Genomic DNA, 23,419 nt, shown 5'->3' on the forward strand with positions numbered 1-23,419 from the left:
GTCAGTTTCATTCTAGTATAAATGGAATTAAATATGAGGGGGTTGTCATGGAATATCACTTAACTAATGTAGGCCTGATTCTCTTTAAAAGCACAACAATAAAGTGAATTTAAAAAACTAAAAAGGGATATGGGGGCGGGCAATTAATGACTATTTATTAATCTTTATAATTTTATTCCAAAATTAAGTTTTAAAAATCTAAGTATTTTAATATTTAAAATATCAACTTTGTTAGCAGCACACCAGACATCAGGATGTATCTATTTTGTGAGCAGAACTGAGCTGATGATAGAAAAATAAAGACAGGAAAATCTGAGTGTTCTTTCTTTCTTTTTTTTAAAATAAACTGGCTTTAGCCACGTTCTCACCTCTTTTGTCTTTGTTTTCTCTCACCACTCCAGTACATGATTTTACTGACAGGAGAGTTCTCCAGAATAATGAATACTTTAGGATATTTGCAAAAGTGAACTTCAAGTTTGTAGTTACGAGCCATTGCACCAGAAAGCTGATTGTAAGAGTTACACTTAATTGAGCAAGGAACAAAAATCTACTATGTGACCTCTGTTTTTCTAATCAAAATAACCTGAATTTTAATTTTCAAAAACTTATTGTGGAATAAACTGCACCACACATTAATCATAGGAATCCAGTGCCAAGTAATTCTGAATAAACCAATACATCATGGTTATTTGCAAACCTAGAAATATAATCACAGTTAGCCGAAGTGTAGTAAGTACTGTTTGTCCTTGTCTACACCTACAGGTTACCCCTGGTCAGCCCTAATTCAGGAGCGCAACCCTCCTCAGGACAATACTGAAGCACCTGCTTAACTTTAAGCATGTACTTAAGCTCTTTTAAAGTTTATGGGATATAAGTACATGTTTACAAGCTTCCCTGAGTTAAGCCCTCATATAACACAACTTCTGACAATTGTGATCTCTCAGTGTTACATTTATCATGTTGAGTTGAGGCTTTGTCTATGAAATAGCTCTGGATGTATCTAACTTTAAGTTTAAAGACATGCTAAATTGGGGCCTTAATCCATAGATATGGGGATAAAACAACAACAAGCAAAAAAACCACGCAAAGTTCCATGGGTATCAGTTCAAAATTAAAAAAAGAATCTGTTTTAATATTCTCATGTCCTGCTTTTTTTCCACTAACATTTAAGCACTCAAATTTTAAGTTTTCACTACCAAATGTTACCTCATATTGTTAAAGTTGCTTTGAAATACCTTTAATATGAAAGCTGCCAGAAAACCTTAGTTCTATCTCATTTAGTACAAGAAGCTGAAGAGTTACATTTTCAAACCTATGAACCAAATGCTATCTACATACATATTTAATATGTAATAATTAGAGATGAGGAAGCAGCATTAAGAGCAGAACTATGCTTGGTATAGGGGCCCGATTTGGGTTCAGTCCAGAATAAAGACATAGGGTTCAGAAAATGATGAGCTACTCTCTTGAAGTTTCAGCACAAATCAGCATAATCCTGAATGATGGAAATCTTGAAAGATAAATTGTTCCTGTGGCCCCTTTTAGGCTGAAACCTTAGAGGAATGATGGGTTTTGCAACATCTGGGCTATATTCAAACAAAACTAAATCCTCTTTATTTGTCTTGTAGTCTTTATTTGTCTTTGTAGTCTTTATTTGCATTATCAGTGGGCATTTTTGAGTGAGTAAGATTGCAGGATGAGGAAACAGCTGAAGACCCTCTTTCTTTCTTTCTTTCTTTCTTTCTCAAAGTGGAACAAAGCAAGGAACTCCAGGAGGCTTGTAATAAAATAGAGTTTCTGCATGTTTTATTGTTTGTTCTAAATGGGCAGTGCTAGAGAGCAGTCTGCTTCTGTTAGTCACTTATGGACTGCATCTCTGCTGCCATGACGGGTTTTAAATTTTGATTATCCCTTTTTAGCCCTTTCAGGCTGGGGCCATGAAATGTCAGAGCTTGAACAAAACTGAGTCCTGTCGGCCCATGTTCATACAAATAGCCCAAACCAAGATGATTTATTTACAACAGTTAATACAATTGGTAGTAACGACTTTATAGGCAACCTCTAAGTGCAGGCGAGATGAAAAATTTACTAAATTGGAGTATAAAAATTCATAAGAAAATGTACAGAATCAATATTTCATGGACCTTGCTTTACCTTTCCTTACACAAATCTACTCCAGAGCTCACATTAAAATTTAAACCAGCTTTGTGCGACAAGTTCAAATGCTGGGGCCATTTCATATTAGTTTAACTTTGGAGGTTATTTTGTTTGTTTGTTTGTTTATTTCCTAAATTGGAAAAAAGCACTTAGGGAGCTGCACAGCCAGATGGCTGCAGTGCTTCCTCTGTTGCCTTCTTTTTACAGTAAACCAACCACGGATATAAATAGAAGGGATATTTTTTAAAAAAAAGAATCAGCAACCTGAAAGATATCTGCATTTTCTTTAATGTAAGGTGGGATAAAAATGTCTTAGTACAACTGATCATCAAGGACTGTTCTGGGTGGGAATTGGGCACCTAATTCGTTAAGGCATCTTTGGAAATCCCAGCCCAAAGGGTCAGATGTTCCAAAGGGTTCAGCACCCAACAGCTACCATGCAGGCACCTAAATGAATTGGGGAGATTTTCAAGAATGCTTGCACCCAGCATGTCCCATCATTCTCAACAGGAGCTGCTGAGCAGCACTTTTGAAAATACACCCACTGCATTTAAATATCCCCATGGGAGCGGGTGTCTCCAATTGTGGGCACTAAGCAGTTTTGGAAACCTGACAGAAGGCTTTTTATTGTCTGATGGCTGCTTGGGGTCCTGCCTACAAGCGATTTGATGGCTCTCCTTTCTGTTTTTTACGGAACAGTTGCACATCATGTAGAAAAATCTCCATGAAAAGTGGCATTGTTAATGGTAACTTCAGGAGAGAGGGTTAAGAACTGAGTGGGTCATGGAGAATGAAGTTTCCACTCCGGAGATGTTCCAGTTTGATGCACAATGACAATTAATTATTGGGAAAGCCTGAACTGCTGATGCATTTGTTACATCAACCATTTACAGCCATGTGCTATATCTCTGCTCCTTCCTATGCATTTGTCTGCTTCACCAAAATACCCAGTTAGCATGACCTTTTGTGGCTTTATTCACCTCTTACTGCCACATAAGCCAGCTGAAGTGTTTGGCTTATACTGACTATTGGGATTTTTTCCCCCCCTTTAGAACAAAATGGAACAATGTTTAAAAGTTAGATATTTATTGTATAAATTGTACCTATAAACAAAGGAAAGCAGGGCCTCAGCCGAAGTAAAAATTTACCCTTAAGTACTTTTTTATTTTTACCCACAATCAAATAATAAGACATGATAATAAAAAAGTGAAAATATCTTAGACAAATTTTGTAGGTATTCAGTACACATGCAAAGGAATTTGGAACATTGAAAGTTTGGCTCTTACATTCCACAGGGCAATCATCTTCAGGTTTTAATAAATATGGGTCCAGATTTTCAGACAGTTTACCTGAGCAATTATGCATGAAAAAATAGGTTAATTACATGTGCAGATAGCCAATCAGGTAAAACTGCAATATTTGTTTGAACTATTTAGGAGCACAAATGAGCTTCTAAAACTGTTTCACATTTGACTCTTGAGGTTGGCTTTATGTCTACTATTTGACAGTGTCCTATTAGAGGATAAGGTCTACATTAAACCAGTTATTCCACATTAATAAAGCATCATCTGAGTGTTAAAAATAATTTCCGTAATGATACAAACAAGTGTGTGTGAGAAATTTAATGGTAGTGTCCCAAAGTGAAGAGGAGACTCCAATACATTAGCAAAAGCTGGTAATCACTTATTACTTATTATACTGTAATTCATTAAGCTTGTAAGAAATGTTTAGATACTTAACTGGCATTTAACAATATAGCTATAGCGAATAAATGAGACATTAAATCCTCTTTTAAAATGCCCATTACATTTGCTTTAGAAATTAATTGATCTAATTTGCTAGATGTAAACCATTCTGTTCTATGCCAGTTTAGAAGTTCAAGGTATTGATGACGGACAGAAATGAAGGTATAGGTGACTTCACATAGAGCAAGGTCTATGGCTAATGGGTTGATCGTCTTTATACGTGATCACAATGAATAGGTCAATATGAAGTTTTCATGTCAAATGAGGCTGTTCTTCTCTCCCAACGTCTAACAGTATCACTGCTACATTTCTAATTAGCTTTAAGAAAGGGCTTCCGCACTGTAAGTGACAGACATCTAAAGACCTCAAACCTGCTTGCTCTCAAAGTGACTACAGCTTCCACTCTCTTGGTAAACCAAGCACAGTGCTTTGTTCAACCTACACTGAAATCTGATCCTTCAGACCTTATTTTCATGAGATGTCTCAGTGACTTATATTTTTGGAGGCCCCCAAATTGGGGTCATTATTTTGCTTTCATATGGCTTCATTTTGGCATCCACAAATAAATGTGTTTTTCACAAGAGGCAGCATTTTCAGAAGTGCCCAGTAGCGTTGGGTAACTTAACTTGACACACGTAGGTGCTGGTTTTCAGTATGGCTAGGCATCTACAACTCCTGCGGTCAGCGGGGGTCAATGAGAGATGCAGGTGCCCCACACCCCTGAGAATTAGACCTTAGAACTCTTAGCTTAGGCACCCAAAATCAAAGGTACTCAAAAGTGGTGGACACTTTAGAAAAATTAGAAATTAAAAGGGAGTTAGTTGCCTGGGTACTTTTGAAAATCTCACAAGGCTCCTATCTGCATATTTAGGCACCTAAATACCTTTAAACATCTGGTCCCAAGTGACTTATGAACCCATGTCCCATTAACTTTCAATTGGAGTTTGGACTCCTAACAGCCTAAGTCCCTTTTTAAAAATGGCACTTTGACTTTCGTGGGACCACTTACATGTATTAAGGTTGCAGCCAGACCCTAGAGCTTTACATTTAAGATAATGTATGCACAAAAATGTCAAAACAACTCTCTCAATGGTCACAGAGAAGATTGCAGTTTACCTCCCAAAGAGCATATTAGAGACTGAGTCTCATTTACATTAACATCTCTTAACACAGCCAGTGCATTGTTAAAGGGTCTTAGAATAAACCAGAAAAAAAAAGAATCATAGGGCTAGAAGGGACTGCAAGAGCTTTCTAGTCTAACCCCCCTGCCAAAATGCAGGATTTGTTATGTCTAAACCATCCAAGACAGATGGCTATCTAGCCTCCTTTTGAAATCCTCTAGTGAAGGAGCTTCCATAACCTCCAGCTCACTAAAGTTGATTAAGGATCCCAAACCATTAATTCTCTGTGTGTAGACTTACAGTTGAACAATATATTCAAAAAGTAAAATATCTGAAAATCAGTTTCACCTCCACACTAAGATCCGAGTTCAGCGTTATGAGATTGCCCTGTAAATAGTGACAACCTCATAATCATGTCAAGCAATATAACAATACCATTCCCTGCATTATGAACTGTTCTACGTTGGGCGTGTGGGGACGCGATGCCTAGCATAGGTGTACTTATACCACCAATATTGTGCTTTTGTTGGTATAGCTCCTCTTGCTCAGAAATGGCAGGTGGAAGTTGGGGCTGCTGGAATAGCACAGGGTTTTCCGGTACCAGCTTTGTCCATGCTAGGAGCACTGTGCCGTACTGTATACCAGTATATCTATAACTGCAAAGCACTCTTAGCTTAGTAATATGTAACAAAGGCCAAGTCTATCTGGCATAGATTAGCTTAGTTCCATTGACTTCAATGCAGATATGCCAATTTACATTAGCTGAAGATCTGGCTCTTTAGCTCAAGAATCATATTAATGGTATCAAGGTAGCAATGGCTAGCATAGGGATTCTAACATGAATGACTAATGTCACTTCACTATTATGATTTCCTTTAGTATTGAATATTTCCCTATGGGGCCATTCAACCACCAAAGGGCCCAACCCTGCATGGTGCTGAGTGCCCCCTGTGAAGTGCTAAGCACTCAACTCCCAGTGATTCCAGTAGGAGATGAAGGTACTCAGCCACTTACAAGAGATGCTCAGTGTCTCATAAGACTGGACCATAAAGGATGCCACACAGTCTATACCCGCTTTGAAATACTCTAGTATCTCTTCTTACGGCAAATACCTGGGGGTGGGGAGAGGGTACAGAATTAACTTTAGCCCTTAGCCAGTCTTATAAAGTCTTTTTGTGCCACACGGCTCCATACCCCGCCTGAAGTTGGCAGCATTTACATTCACATGACATGCACTGTGTACCCCAGGGCATCTTGGAGGTTAATATCGTCATCCTGAGATGCTTCTCAGATGCCAGACCAGCTCAGCATCAATTTGACACAGATTTCTTTTGGGGAATCTGGGTTATTATTTCTGGGAGTGCTGTCCATTTGACAGACAGGACTCTGTGTCGCAGCATTTCCATCAGTATCCTCTACAGCGTCTGCTGTGAAAGTCTCCGAATTAAACATTTAAAGCAGCAATTAAATGAAAAAAGCAGCAATCTGATGTTTACAGAACTTCATAGGTAATTTATAAGCTTTTCATTCCAGTTCCCATTTTGCTTTAACAACTTAATTTGTAAAGGGAATGCATCTCTGCTTATGCTGGTTGTGTATCAGAATTCAGCGAGGGCTAGGTAGTGAAAAATGCAGAAGGCTGAGGAGACATCACTGGGGTGGTTTCCGACATGTATCTACGTTTTTAACAACTGCTTGGAAAATTATGTCCATTTATTTTTAAAACCTTTGTCATTGGGTGTCACTTGTTTGTATACATTCTATATAAAATAGGTGCTTTGCTAGAATGACACAAAAACATTTCAGAGCGATTTTTTATCTCATGCAAAGCAGACTGCTAGCCCTAGCTATATTCTGACACACTGGGCCAAATATATCCCTTGTGTACGTTGCTTTCAACTTTTTTTCTTGTACTGGCATTGCCCATTATATGTATAGGAAATACCTTTCAACCCAGTTCAAGTTTTCAGATCAGAAGAAACATGTCAGCCAAAATTTGCCAAGGGGCAGAAATCCTAATTAGGCATCTGAATAAAGCAGCTTGATTTTCAGAGGTGCTGAAGACACACATCTCCCATTGCCTTTTATAACCACCACTCTAATTCTAGTGAAGTCAGTGTAGTTCAGGACTGAATATGACTCAGTTGAGAGTTTTTGTGAAACTGAATCTGAAGTTCACAGGGGTTCATGGGAATTCTGTCCTCTGTTTTATTTCATCTAAGCTTGCAACTCTTGACTTTCAGAGTCTGAACAAACTTAGTTGTAATCAAATCACATGGAACTCATGAAAAATTGGTCCATGGTTTGCAATACAGGATGACAAAGTTTTAGTAAGTTTTTCAGTAAACATGGACTGGGGTTTGACCTTGTTCTCCTTTAAATAAAAAAATCCACAAGAGAACATGCTTTGAGGTTTCAGAATATGCACATACACACACACTGTTCAGATACATTCCACTCTGCAACACAGACTTATTTCAGTGAGCATCAGTGGGATCTTCAGAGATCATTTTGGACATATGGGAACTCTAAATGCAACTACAAAAATATTTTGCAGCCTCAAGATTTTAATAGGTCCTCTGGGGCATGGCAGGCTGTTTTAAGTCTCCAACAGGGCCCAGTGGCAGAGTTAATAATTAGCCAAAGGGCATTAGAAATGTGACTCTTTCCAAATGGCACGTGCTAGTATCTGAGACACCAAGAGACGAGGAGGAATTTCACGTAAGTTCTGAATCTCTCATATGGTGCTGGGACAGTGAAGGGGCATGGATTTTTTGGGAATTCTTTGATATTAAAAAGGTGACAGACACCTTTTACTCTTTACCTCACCTTTGACCTGTATTTTCTATGGGTTTTTTTGCAGCTCTCTGACCTAAGGATAGGTGATTTAGCCTTTTCCTATTACACCTGAGTTACTTGATGCCCACATCACCTCTTGAGGCTGCATCTTCTGTCTGCAACTGGATAGGTGTTCTTTCTGGCCCTGAATTCAGCAAGGCATTCAAGAATGTGCCCAACGTTAAGCACGTGAGCAGCCTACAGGAGGTCAGTCCTCTTCCCCTCAACCATGGTCTGGTTGAACGAAAAAGGAATTCAGTCTGCATGGCCTACTTCATTTGTGTCCCCTTTGCAGAGATTGACAATTGGGGTATAAAATTAGTGCCAGTTGTAACATGGCCACCTGTATCCACTGGGTACTAGAGTGAGAGCTCATTCCCTGCAGACCACCATGTCACCATCTGATAGTAACAGCTTTCAGCCTCTATGTATGTCAGCTGGAATCAAACACAGACATTCAAACCTAGATTCTCACTCAGCAGAGGAGAGTCCATGCAGAGGCACTAATAAGAGCAAGTAGCAGCACGCAAGAGGCAGGGAATCATGGAGAAAATTAAAACCCACGCTTCCCCTTCCTTTGTTCTACTGCTGCCAAACAGACATTTGATTTCCAGTCACATCCATATTTTCCCATATTTCAGAAAGCTGCCACCAATATCCATCCATTCCACAATCTGTCCCCTCCTCCCTTCTGATCTGGGCTCTTTCCTCTCCCATCCCCACCTCCTGTGGGACCCTGTGGGTTCAGAGTCTCTCCTGGCAGCTCAGCAAGCTTGGTCTGACAAGCTTGCTGAGCTGAAGTATTTTCCCAGCAGTTCTTATCAGGAACCAATGTGTCAAACAGGATGAAACTAGCTCTCCATTCTTGGAAGATTTACTACAATTCCCCCTAAGCTCGCAGAAGCAATGTTAACACTAACCAGCTACACAGTCATGGAGTGTAAATACAGGCTTCTCTCCCAAGTAACAAGTCCGATAAATGCTTTCTGTGATAAGGCTCTGTTGGTTTCCCCATTCTACCATTTGCTCTCTGATAAACATCTCCATGGGGATCTATTAATAGTGCGCTTTCAAACAGAGATCTGTCTGGGAAAAAGAGGCAGCGAACTAGAGTTTCCCCTGGCGAGAAACTATGTTTTACACCTTTGTCTAGCCTTGCTCTAAATGAACAAAGCATGTTGCAAAGCCACTGCCATATTCTGTTAGTGTACCCGCACATGGAACATGTTCTGGCATAAGGTGTCACAAAAAACAATTGAGGTGGACAGGTGGAGGAAGAGGGGGTGCTCGCTTTGCAAGCTATTGTGCTGGGGTGGAAATGTGGAGAGAAAGAGTTTGATTTTTAAGTCCTTGTAACGCCACTGGAGGAAAGGGTGGTAAATGGAAAAAATATGTAGATACTCACCTAGCACCAAGCTTGTTGCACTATTTATGACTTGTGCTCTTCCTGCTTGGAATCAGGGATTTGAGTGATTATTTACTCCTTTAAAAATAAATGCCTATTTCTAGATAAATGCAAGTGTATGTTGTTTGCTGAGCTGTCACATGCTTTGGGTTCTTTTATTTCTACTGACAGCTAAAGCACAAGGGAAGGGAATGGGAGTTAAATGAAAGCTGCTAAAGAAGTGCAGCGGAAATGCTTAGCAATGTATAACATCTTGGTTTAGACTCATTTACTCTGGTTTGGCTTTTGCTTGTCAGCAGGGGGTCTCTGAATCTGAGCTCTTCCCTTCATTGGTGGATAAGCAGGACTAGAATATGCTAAACCTCATTGTGGCCTAACCCTGGAATTAGCAGAGTTTAGGTTCCTGACGCCATAGGGCCAAACTCACCGTTGGTGGAAGGCAGGGAAAAACTCCAAAGCCAGAAGTTACATTGACTTACGCAAAGCAGTGAATGTGGCCCTTAGAGATTTTGGGAAACACTGGTTTGCACCAGACTGTGGGGCAGAGATAACAGTGAGTAATGACATTGGAACTGAACGGAGACTGGGCAGTTTCTAGGCTGGTCGGAAGGCCAAAAAACAAATGGAGGCAGATGGGAATGAAGTGTTGGTTGGGATGAGAGGGGAGGCAATTAGGACCCTGTGGTCTCTTGAAGTATGATAAGTCAAGGATGCAGTTCAGGCCTCATTTAGGTTGCCGATTATACTAAGCTCCCACTAGGACAATGAGCGTTGAATGGCTCTCAGCAGCTTGCACACGGAGGCAACTCCCATTAGGCAAAATGGGCTTGAGAGTAGAGCCCTGTGTGGGACAAGTGTAGAGTCCTGAAGTGGGACTGGGATCCCGCAGGTCCCACAGGACCTGCTACCATAATAGTGGGATTAAAGAATAGTCCTGTGCAGGGCTCTACTTCAGAGTCATTATATTTGCACCTACTTTGAGGTCCTTTACACTGCCTAAGTGGTGTCAAAGGGACTTAGTGTAACTGAGAATCAGGTTCCAATGAGAGCTGCAGAATTGGACCCAGGGACTTCTTACAGAAATCTGCTACTCTCACACTAAAACTGGCAATGCCCCAGCTATGTTAAACCTCTTCCAAATACATTTGACAGATTCTTCCCCAGTTTGCAAAATGACACCTGCTGAAACTTAAGCTATTAGTGCAGTTAATAGAGTCATCACATGGAAAGTATTCATGTTTTTCATGTTGTTGGGGACAATTGTTTTGCTGTTAAGGATATGGTCTATAAAGAATAAGTATTTATGTCATTGTGGATGTCAGACAATTTAATTAGGAACTACACGTACAACTGGATTGGCCTCAATTGAATCCTTGAGCTAGATATAGCCAAGGCTTCCATTGTTTGTAATATAAACGTATTTGACTAGCACTCTGTTGTGGTGAGTTTTCTTTTGGCCAAAAATCTTTTATTACTATTATTTTAGTGTTTTTTAAAAGTGCTAGATTAACCAGTTGTGGCTACTTGAAACCCACAAAAAGAGTAATACTGCAGGTGCAAAAGCACAGGTTGCCAGAAGGCAAGATTCCCCCTGAACCCCATTTATATGCCTCACTCCTGATCTGTAGGATGGCAGTGTGTTTCACCTGCCCAGATTCTAAGGCCAGAAGGGAGCAGTCAAATTCTGTGCTGAGACGGAGATGGGAATTGAATTCCCGCCTATAAATAGGCAGAGAGAAGACTTGAATTTTCATCTCATAGCTCCCCAAAAAGTGCCTTGGTCACCAGGCTAGAGAGTCACACTCACTCTCTCTCTTTGGCCCAATTAATATTTAAGTATTTTTACAAAGTGAAAGAGCTTCAACAGAGACAAGGAGAGCAATCCACCCCAGACTAGCCTATAGCATGGTGGTTAAGATGAGCATCAAGGAGGGCAGAGATCTGTTTTCAATTCCCTGCTCCAGATCCAGACCTGTGTCTCTCCTGCATCTGAGACAAGTGACCTAAGCACCGGGCTAGAAAAGGGGACAGATGGACATAATTTGCTGTCCCAAACCAAACTTTCCCAATTTGCTAACATTTTCAGAACAAAAACTGAAGATGAATATTTTTCCTGAGTTTTTGGTTTGCTGGCCCAACCACAAAAATCAGGTATTTGCCCAGCTGTACAGTGGACGCATCTCTTGTATAACCGACTCAGGTATAACTCTACCTCTAAAAATGGTGGCCTGTCGCTTCAGACAGAGTTCAGAGATTTAAAGGTGCAATACACCAAAAATAAGGACCCTCGTTTACGGAACAGACTCAACTCCCATTGATAAAACGGAAGCTGAGGATGCAATGGTGTTATAGCTAAATATATACAGCAGTGGCCATCAAGGAGATAGCAAGTTTTGGTGATGTGAACATCTCACCTCAAGGAAGCTGTGCAGAACTACTGAAATATTTTGCACATGCCACTGAATATCTAGCACCTAGTAACAGCTTCCATCATTACTGACCTGGTCTGAATTTGACCCTCAGAGCTACAGGTGAAAAGCTGTATGCCCACAGACATGTACAATAGACCTCTTCACCCAAAAAGACAGAGGAAACCATCAACATAATGTGGACTGTAAGAGAGTTGAAGGCTACTCTTTTTCCATTATTCTTTAAATAATCCTGTGATTCTTCTCAGGAAGACTAAAATCCATTCCTTAGGAAAATTATATTGCATTAACAAAAAGTCTGAGCCCTGTCCTCAGTCCCGCTGCACTCAGGTTGGCTGTTACACATTCGGCAAACATTAGAGAGAGGTGGTCCTCTGGGGACACTGCCACTATTGCAAGAGAGAGCCCTGACAATTATGCAAAGGCACCATGCTCCTGTATTATTTAGCACAGAGAGGATTTTCTTCATGCAACCCTTTTGTGCTCCCAGATGTTTTAATTACTGAGGAAAGGGAGCGGATGATTCTGCCCATATGTCTCCATTCCGCATAAATAAATATTGTCACCAGCCCGCACAGTTTCACAGAGCTGTCGACGATCCCGCTGACACTAAAACTGTCGGGCCCGATAAGCATCTTCAATCCTTCAGTGAGCATGCTAATTCCAGGAACTCTGAAACTGATATCCCATGAAAATATTCAATCTAGAAACAATTAGGCTCACATTGCTAGAAAATGGTTCCTCTAGGAATTTGGGTGCTCGCTTGATTGGAGTCATGAGCAGAAGCTTTAAGCAGAGATGGCAGCACAGAGAAGCAAGGAGGAAAGCGCAGGTGAAATAGTCTGTGAAGCTGCACCTACCCCAAGGTAAGTACTGTAGTTACCCAAGTGCTGAGTTTTCCATTCTGAGTCCTGTTCCCAGAGATTCAGGACACAAGAAATTTCTCAAAGCATTTCTGGTTACAAGTGTGCTTTATTCATTTAGATTAATGTGTGCATTACTAATCACGTTTATTGCAAGAGTACCTTGGAACAAACCAAAGTCTGGGCCTCATTGTGCTGGGTGTGGTACAGAGTAGTAGATGGTCCCTGCGCTGAAGAGCATACTCTCTAAAAAAGACAAGATGGACGCAGAATAAGGTAAAGGGAGAGAACACACAGCTATGAAAACAATCCCTCCCCCCATTAATTAACACACCTCACAGCCATCACCAATAACCCACCAGCAAAAGAGCTTTACAACCTCCGACAACAGCCTTTACAATTCCCTCAGAAATTGTGCGCAGAGGATGAGCCTTACAGCATGCACTGAAGGTAAATAAACTAGGACTATTTTGGAGCAAGTGGAGAGCTAGTTCAAGAGCTGAGGACAGGAACAGATTAAGGCATGTGCACCACAAGCTTGTGCTTAGGGCCCGAGCTCCTGGAGTCAAGCATTTATATTTGCTAACATAACACGTTCAGCTCTGCATTAAGATCATGGCTATCGGGGCGACGCTAGGGAGGGACGGGAATGGTCACATGCCCCTCCCCAAATGCTTGGGGAGGGGGGCACATTCCAGAAGGGGTGGGGAGTTACAGCCTGGCTGGATGGGCATCTGTTTTTTATTAAAGATTGAAACAAAGAGAAGCAATGAGCACCTCTCTGGCTTGTAGGATAAGAGGTAGAGTCTGTGTATGTAGTGGTAGCCCAGGGGAGAATGCTCGCCCACTCACTCCATTGCCCTCCAAGAATCCTACGTCAGAATTAAAATACCCTGGATTTCCTCCCTCGGGATTAACTATGGAGGGACCACAATTCCCAAGGATTTTCTGTTCATACCATCATGTCTGCAGACAAGTGAACTTCGCCTTGCTAAGACCCCTGCTATAGGGATTGACAAGAGTGGTTCAAGGCCATGGGCCAGCTGAGTTCTCTGGGCTGGGGTGTAACTGCTTGAGCTCTCTGGTTGGATGCTCAAGTGGTCTGAACTGGGACTTTCTAACATGCCCAATGCCCCTTCCTTGCCCCTCTTCTGAATGAGGAGGTCTAAACTGGGGAAATAGGCACTTTTTAAAAACGTGTTTGCTAACAAGCTTGAATTATCACAGTTTTCAAAATGACCTATTTCCTAGTCTAGACAGGGTGGGTCAATGTCATATCCCCACATTCCATTCTTCCCTCAGGTATAGGCTTTACAGAGGGAAATTGCTCTATTGTGTAATAAGCAGGGCTGTGGGTGTGTTTTCCAGCAATCTATCTATTCCAGGGCTGTGGGTGTGTTTTCCAGCACATATCTATTCAGGGGACACCATCACAGGGCCTAATAACATCAGCCACACTATCAGAGGCTCATTCACCTGCACATCCACCAATGTGATCTATGCCATCATGTGCCAGCAATGCCCCTCTGCCATGTACATTGGCCAAATTGGACAGTCTCTACGTAAAAGAATAAATGGACACAAATCAGATGTCAAGAATTATAACATTCATAAACCAGTCGGAGAACACTTCAATCTCTCTGGTCACGCGATTACAGACATGAAAGTTGCGATATTACAACAAAAAAACTTCAAATCCAGACTCCAGCGAGAAACTGTTGAATTGGAATTCATTTGCAAATTGGATACAATTAACTTAAGCTTGAATAGAGACTGGGATGGCTAAGTCATTATGCAAGGTAACCTATTTCCCCTTGTTTTTTCCTCCTCCCCCCCCCCCCAGACGTTTTTGTTAAACCCTGGATTTGTGCTGGAAATGGCCCACCTTGATTATCATACACATTGTAAGGAGAGTGATCACTTTAGATAAGCTATTACCAGCAGGAGAGTGGGGTGGGAGGAGGTATTTTTTCATGCTTTGTGTGTATAAAAAATCTTCTACACTTTCCACAGTATGCGTCTGATGAAGTGAGCTGTAGCTCACGAAAGCTTATGCTCAAATAAATTGGTTAGTCTCTAAGGTGCCACAAGTACTCCTTTTCTTTTTGCGAATACAGACTAACATGGCTGTTACTCTGAAATTTTTCCAGCAATGTGTCTTTTGGTTTTCATTATTCACCCTCTCTCGTAGCCTTGAGACAGAAGCAGTTGGGAGACAGGCCAGTCCTTGCCTACAGACAGCCCCGCAACCTGAAGCAAATACTTACCAACAACCACATACCACACAACAGAACCACTAACCCAGGAACTTATCCTTGCAACAAAGCCCGTTGCCAACTGTGCCCACATATCTATTCAGGGGACACCATCACAGGGCCTAATAACATCAGCCACACTATCAGAGGCTCGTTCACCTGCACATCCACCAATGTGATATATGCCATCATGTGCCAGCAATGCCCCTCTGCCATTTACATTGGTCAAACTGGACAGTCTCTACGTAAAAGAATAAATGGACACAAATCAGATGTCAAGAATTATAACATTCATAAACCAGTCGGAGAACACTTCAATCTCTCTGGTCACACAATCACAGACATGAAGGTCGCTATCTTAAAACAAAAAAACTTCAAATCCAGACTCCAGCGAGAAACTGCTGAATTGGAATTCATTTGCAAATTGGATACTATTAATTTAGGCTTAAATAGAGACTGGGAGTGGCTAAGTCATTATGCAAGGTAACCTATTTCCCCTTGTTTTTTCCTACCCCCCCCCCCAGATGTTCTGGTTTAACTTGAATTTAAACTTGGAGAGTGGTCAGTTGGAATGAGCTATTACCAGCAGGAGAGTGAGTTTGTGTGTGTATGGGGGTGGGGGGGTGAGAAAACCTGGATTTGTGCTGGAAATGGCCCACCTTGATTATCATGCACATTGTAGGGAGAGTGGTCACTTTGGATGAGCTATTACCAGCAGGATAGTGAGTTTGAGTGTGTTGGTTTTTGAGAGGGGGGTGAGGGGGTGAGAGAACCTGGATTTGTGCAGGAAATGGCCTAACTTGATTATCATGCACATTGTGTAGAGAGTTGTCACTTTGGATGGGCTATCACCAGCAGGAGAGTGAATTTGTGTGGGGGGGTGGAGGGTGAGAAAACCTGGATTTGTGCTGGAAATGGCCCAACTTGATGATCACTTTAGATAAGCTATTACCAGCAGGACAGTGGGGTGGGAGGAGGTATTGTTTCATATTCTCTGTGTGTATATAAAGTCTGCTGCAGTTTCCACGGTATGCATCCGATGAAGTGAGCTGTAGCTCACGAAAGCTCATGCTCAAATAAATTGGTTAGTCTCTAAGGTGCCACAAGTACTCCTTTTCTTTTTGCAAACCCCTCTCCTGTTTCTCCTGGGAGTGTGATTTGTATCTAATGTTGGAAGAACTGTTCAGCATGTTTAGCTGATGGCCTCCTTTCATGCTATGCCCTTAGCAGCACATTCCGAGGTGGCACCTCTTTTCATATGTAAAGTCTTTTGACTGAAGAAGTTTGGACAGGTCAGGTGGTTTGTTAGCATTAGCACTCTGATTTCTGTAGGTCTACAGCATACACGCCCTATTCCCATAGTAGCATTTTGGTGGTCTTGCTATGTAACAAAAGAGCCACTTCCAGCCCACATTGGAAATACAGAAAGTTGCATTGATGGCAATGTTTTCACTGCAAAGAGTTTGCCAAGAAAGGATAAGGACAAAGTGTTGTTAGCTGCTCTCTCCCACCAGGTGCAAAGTACACCCTGAGTGTCACCTTACTGCACCCATCCCTGCAGTGGCTGAGTGTTACACGCATACATACTTCAATATTATTTCTGTTATAATACATGGACACCTAATAGGGGCTTATAAATTGCAAGCTCTGAAAATAGTGTACACAGAGTGGGGTATTAGAAGGTATGCTGTATTGTATATAGTGGGGGGTTGGAAGGTATGGCATATTGTGTACATCCGATGAAGTGAGCTGTAGCTCACGAAAGCTTATGCTCAGATAAACTTGTTAGTCTCTACGGTGCTACAAGTACTCCTTTTCTTTTTGTGTACAGTGGGGTATTAGAAGGTATACTATACTGTATTGTATACAGTGAGGTATCGAAACGTATGGCAGTTGCACTTTGAAAGCTAGGGGAATAATTAATTTGTTGTAATTCCACTGACTCCAGTGGGAAAAACAGAGCTAAAAGTCACAATATTACAACAAAAAAACTTCAAAAACAGACTCCAATGAGAGACTACTAAATTAGAATTAATTTGCAAACTGGACACCATTAAATTAGGCTTGAATAAAGACTGGGAGTGGATGTGTCATTACACAAAACTATTTCCCCCATGTTTATTTCCCCCCCCTACTGTTCCTCACACATTCTTGTCAACTGCTGCAAATGGCCCATCTTGATTATCACTACAAAAGGTTTTTTTTCTCTCCTGCTGGTAATAGCTCACCTTAACTGATCACTCTCATTACAGTGTGTATGGTAACACCCATTGTTTCATGTTCTCTGTGTATATAAAATCTTCTTACTGTATTTTCCACCGCATGCATCTGATGAAGTGACCTGTAGCTCACGAAAACTTATGCTCAAATAAATTTGTTGGTCTCTAAGGTGCCACAAGTCCTCCTTTTCTTTTTGCGGACACAGACTAACACGGCTGCTATTCTGAAACCAATCAGACCACCATTGTGCTATAGAAAGTGTACATGGTTCCTAAGAGTTCTAGAAATGCCTAGATTAGAGAGACAATTCCTATTTAAATTAATGCAAATTATGCTTCTAAATCCCCCAACAAGCTTTGAAAAATCTCAGCCTTAATGTAATTTTTGTTCATTCAAATATGAAAGCAAGAAAAGTAACTTTCACTTATATGGGAAGTGAAGAACTTTATGCAGCGACTGTGGATGAAATCCTGGCTGTAATGAAGTCAATGGGAGTTCTGCAAATGACTTGAATGGGGCCACGATTTTACACTGTAAACCAATCTCCACCTCGGTGGAACATAATAGAATATAAATGCCATAATAGAAATAAAGTGGCTCTGCTTTTGATGAGCTAGCAATTTCAGAGAGGAAACCAGTTTGTTTGTATTGACTACAGGGCTCCCAGCATAGCACTCATTATTGAAGTGGATTTTCCACCAAGATGTCCCTCTGCCAGAGTGATTGGCTCAGCCATGAATACTTCATTTTAAAGAAAGGTTTTATCTTCACATCCATTTCAGAGCTGAACTTTTCTGCTGCATATTACATGTGGTTCAGGCTGCTACAGCATGCAGAGTGGATATAGCTTTCTTTTAAAGAAACAATGGCTGGCTCTAGAAGGATGACACGACAGGAAGTCTCATAGGAAACAGCCCTTAAACTGCACATGCATTGCAAGGTAACACCTGTCACCCTACATGGGCCCCCATTGTGTCTGGATCCAAATGAAGGTCTGCACCCAAAATAACACTCCCTGGTATACTTTCTGAAATCAAAGACCTTAAACTCATTAAAATAACATAGCACTTTGTAAGACACTGAAATCCCATAGGGGAAATGCAAACACTGATCAAACTAAGCCTCAGAACAGCACAGGGGAGAATTAGTTATTATTCACATTTTACATAAGGGAAATGGCCCAGGCATTCTAAGGCAGTATGCCCCTATGTAGCCCACCCCTGCACCAGGATCCCACCCCTCATTAGGGTGGCTGCAGGTTTCAGAGTTAAGATGAAGGGGATTAGTTCACAGCTCTTGGAGCTATTGTTTCAGGCTGTTTTCAGAGTCAGGCTGATATGGGTTATACTGTTCCCATCGTCAAACATTTCTTTGCATCCATGAAGGACAGAAACCTCTTTTAAAAATGAAAACTGACATTGTTCTCATCACGTGATCCCAGGAACTGCGGCTGTAGGTACAGTGCCTCTCCCGATGCTGCAGCCCTGGGAAATGGAGGGTCCTATGCTTTAGCCACAAAACAACCCTCCCACTAAAAAGGTGGACATAGCATCCTTTCCATTCCCCATAGGAAGGGATTCATGAGGGACCTGGGGTTTTGTAGGGAGCTGATAGTGAGGGGCTGTTTTAATTATTCTCCAACTCGCTGACTCCACCTTAATCAGAATATATTAAATAAAATGTATAGATGCTGGAGACTGGAATACTGCAGTTCATAACTACAATTAACCACTATTAATTAATGGCTGAAAGATAAATGAGCCATGGGATCCATTTATTCCTGGGTTGGGAGTATTTAAATTCACAGTAGGACACCAGCCCATTTTTCACTGCAGTGAATTAAAGCAAGAGTGAATCAAGGCTCGACGCGGGAGACACTTGCAGATCAGTTTGGTTCACATTTCACCTCCTTGCAAGTGGCAAAAGAAGGACAAATGACACAAGCCCTGGAATTTTATTCCTCCTGCTCAGGGCAATGAGAACCTCCAAAGTATGAACACTGTCCAGCATTCTTATCAAATTCTGCATGGGGAGGGCCAGAATGGATGGAGATCCCCATAGCCATATAAGGCAGCTGTTACCATGGTCTCCATTTACTCAGAACTCAGCATGCCACATCCAGTTACAGGACATTCCAGGGTGGGGCGAGTCAACAACACATCTTACATAGCCCGCCGACATTGTTCTTTACCTTGATTTCTTTTGCTTTGTGTTAAGAATGCACCCCACTTGAGAAGGATTATTAAAATCAAAATAGAACTAGTTTTGATCTCTACCGTCCACCTATGCTTGATAAATCCTGTCCAGGCTTGCCATAATATAAAGAGATGATGCTTTCCATGATTTGCCCTGGTACAGGTACAGTGCAACTTTCCTCAGAATGTAAAATATACCTTGGTTTGTCCTGGACACATAATGAAGATTTTCACATGAATCTAAGTGGGGCTGTGACTGTCCTGGCTACTAGGGATTCAGTGATCATGTTTTGCTTTTACACGAAGTTACAGCGAAGCCCCCAACTTGTTCTCATCTCCCATTGCTAGAAAAACCAACAGTGGCTTCCCCTTTGTGTGTCTGGTAGTGCGGAAGGAAGCAAGGTTGGTCCAGAGGGGTCACCTAGAATTCAGGAGACTGGGGTCCATTTCCTTGCCTCCTAAGGATGTTGTGAAGAGCTCAGAAGCTATAGTAATGGGAGTCATAAGTACCTACAAAAGATGAATAAACCTTAAGTTTTGGAGCTGGGGTGTTCCTTTTGCATAAGCCCCCAGTTCAAATGCCATGTTTTCTAACTAGAGCTGGTCAAAAATGGGCATTTCCATTCCCTGGGAAATTCCAATATTTCAACATTTGTTTTCATCCCAAATCAGCACAAAAAGTCAAAAATATGGATTTTTTTGTGAAACACAATTCAAGAGCGTTTAATATTTTGCTTTGATATTTCCAACTGAAAAACCCCATTTTGACATGCCCAAGTTGAATTCATTTAGATACGGTTCATGGCTGAACTGCAGCCTCTTGAGTCGCTGTGGTGCCTCACGGGCATTGTAGTGTGAGTACCTCATGGCCCTATTCTCCTCTCTGGGCTGTGCTACATTTGCATTGTAGAAAATTTTGATTTTGCACAAATGGTATTTTCTGACCAGCTATATTTCTAACCTCTTCAGCCTGGAAAATGGGCTCTAAAATTTCATGGAAACCAGCTTTCTTATCAGATTTGCAATGCTTCTCGTGGGATCAGAAACACGAGCCTCTCATGCAATATTTTGGCACTTTCATCTCCACAAATCAAGAAATTCAGAGGAAATGTAAAAATTGAAAATGACAACTAAATATTTACTACCTTTTTCATACTAAAAAATGTTTGGGTCAAGGTTTAGAGAAAGGTTTTGGGCAGTTCTTTTTTTAAGATCCATTTTTCCATCCCTTGTGGACACTGGGGCTTCCCAATGTCTCGGAATTTTGTGACTGTAAAAACTCCAGTGATAAAATCATTAAGAAGCCAAAGTGTTATGCTCAGGCAAAACTCCCATTGACTTCTAAGTTTGTTAACATGAGTTACCACTCTGCAATAAGGGCATACATTTCCCTCAAAGTAACTCACAGATGTTATCAATTCATGCAGGAAACACTCAATCCCCATGAACGAAAAGTGGGGAATATGCATTTAATTACTGGGGTGAATCCTCAGAAGAATACAGTGTCATTAGCTAGTGGTTGTGTGTGCAATGAACTCCTTCCCAGGGAACTGCATTTTAGTACCGCAAAAACAAAATAGGAATCTTTTTGTTGCACAGATTAGAACTCTGGAAATACAATAAAACATCAGATTTAGTTATTAATTGGATTAGCAAGGGCAATAAAAAGACAAGTGGGTTTGAAATAATTTGATCATAAACTTCTTTGACTCAGAGATGAGCTTCTGTTCTCTTCTCTGTTCCTAAAGAAAGAAATCTGCCCTCCAGACCTATTGCAGACTAAAGAAGAACTGAGAAGAAGAAGAAAAACAAACATTTTTAGGTAAATGTAGCTAATTCTTGTTGTCTGTACTTCACCTTTAATTTCCCACCCTTCCCCAAGAACTTCTCCCATGTGCAGAGTTCCACAGCCATTTTGTTTTCAGGGAAGTCTGTTGAGGAGAGACACACACTATGCTCTCTTCTGAACATTTAGCTTTTGCCCTTTCTTGCTGTTTTCCTTAATCTAAAGTGATACATTTCTGTTTGAAAGCCTATTTTGCTTAGTCTGTATGGAGACACAATACAAGCAAATAATCTCTTACTGAAGCCAAAATATTCAACACAATAGCAAAGGGAATGCAAAGAGTGACTGATGCCATCTTACTTCACCTACAAATCTTGGCTCAAACTCCGCTCCACTTGGTAGGAGACTGGAAGGGTGTCAATAAGGACACAATTTGGGCCACTCTTTCTTAAAACACTTTCTCCAGTGAAACAGGGATAAAAGGACGTACCTATCTATCTCCAGGGTGTTTTGAGGATTAGTCAATGTTTATAAAATGCTCTGGTGTCTCTCTCCTAACTGTAACGTCAATGAAACTCTACTTCATAGCTATTCTTATTTAGCATCAAGAAGGAGAAATATAAACTAATAGAATTAAAGATCATTAACTTGGACAACAATCCCCTACATTAAATGCATGGGATGAGAAAGAGCTAAGGGATGCAGCTGAGAGTGCTGGTGTTCATTTCTAACCTTGTTGCTTTATCTCCACTAGCACAAGCAAATGTAATTATAGACAACAGCAAGAGGAGGACTAAGATCACAGACTCGTCCTGATTAAAATAAATACCTAAAGCATATGGGCACTGAAGTGGAGCATATGGATCAAGTCCTAAAGTACATGACCCACCATATGCTTACACAGCCTGGTTCAAAGGCAAGCCCTCTTTCCTCCTCCCCATGTCTTTGGCTGGGTCTTGAATCAGCTGCTTCTCAATGTCTTGTGCCATTGGGCAAGTTTGCTTTTGATTAATGAAGTGAGTTTCAACCCAGCATGGGGAGAATCCCAGGTAAAAAGTGGACAGATGGTGGGTCCCAGCTAGTCAGGCAGTGACTGAAGTGAAGCATTCCCCTTGCCCCTCTCTCAGGCCGTACCTTACACTGAATCCTGTACCCACTGCATTTATCTAACCCTCCTTGCCTTCCATTTCCTTAAGAAAATAGCTCTTAATTTCCTTGACCTATCGTGTTGACCTGTGAACACTGCAGGGAACATTAACAAGCTGCTAACATCGGCTGGGATATGCCATCTGACTTGCATGCTGAGGTGCTTTAGCCTCTTCCTCCCAAAGCCCATGTTTTCTCATGCTTCACAGGCCCTAACCAATCTCATCTGCCTATGGATGCCTAGCATATGCTACATGCCTGGCACAGCCCTGCAGGAAGTAGCCCCTTGCAGCTCTTTGGAGTCTGGCAGATGAGAAAGAGAGCATAGTTAGCAGTCAAGGATTGTGATCACTGATGTGTAGGGCTGGGAGGGGAAGAAGGAAACAGAGCGGCAGCGATAGAAAGAGATTCGTGCAAATGAAATTATACAATGCGAGGAACATCCTCTCCCCCTCCAGATTAATGCAATGTTAACCTTATGAAGTTAAACTCCAAGGAGTCCGGAAATATGGACATGAAGGTTTGCACAGCAACATGGGCTCACCTGCATTTTCAATTGCTAATCAGGTCAGTGCACACGGGGAGGGGGGAGAGACATATTCTGAGAGCCCTCTGCTCCTACACGCCTGAGCAGGATTCCACGGGCCATGGCATCGTGCTGGGGAGTGCATTTTGCGTCTGTTGCGAGTGGGCGCAGTGTGTGCTCCAGGCTAGTACTTGCTGCTGACGACAGCATTCATGCTAGCCAGCTGTGGGGGACTTGTCATGACTCCTTAACCTGGCCCACATTCCCTTGGGGAGGTCATGCCTGGACTGGCACACAATCTGGCCATCTGTCCAAGCCCTCTAGTGTAATGGAGGGATCCTGCCCTACTGCTTGCACAGAGAGAAGAGTTGTCTTTTCTCCTTCCTGGATTTCAGTACAGGGGCAATACTGAGCCTTACTCTTACATATATAAAGTGCCCAAATGTGCAACCGTACAGAGGCTGTAATAGAACTACCCAGGTAAGTAATCACTACCAGGAGTAAGGGTTACACAACTGAGGCCAGAGCAGCATTGCCAACACTGAACATTTAAAAAAAAAAAATCTTAAGATTGGCTTTAAAAAGTATTAATTTGGGGGTTTCTTTTCATTTGCCTTCTAGTTTCTGAGCCTTTCAGTTGCACGAGGATCAAGTTTTCATACTTTCCTCTGCAAGCATGAAGGCTAGAAATTCACATAGTCACAGGACTCCAAGAGCTGGGGCTAAAGAAAAC

The sequence above is a fragment of the Eretmochelys imbricata genome, chromosome 13 (assembly GCF_965152235.1).
Source record: "Eretmochelys imbricata isolate rEreImb1 chromosome 13, rEreImb1.hap1, whole genome shotgun sequence".
Lineage (NCBI taxonomy): Eukaryota > Metazoa > Chordata > Testudines > Cheloniidae > Eretmochelys > Eretmochelys imbricata.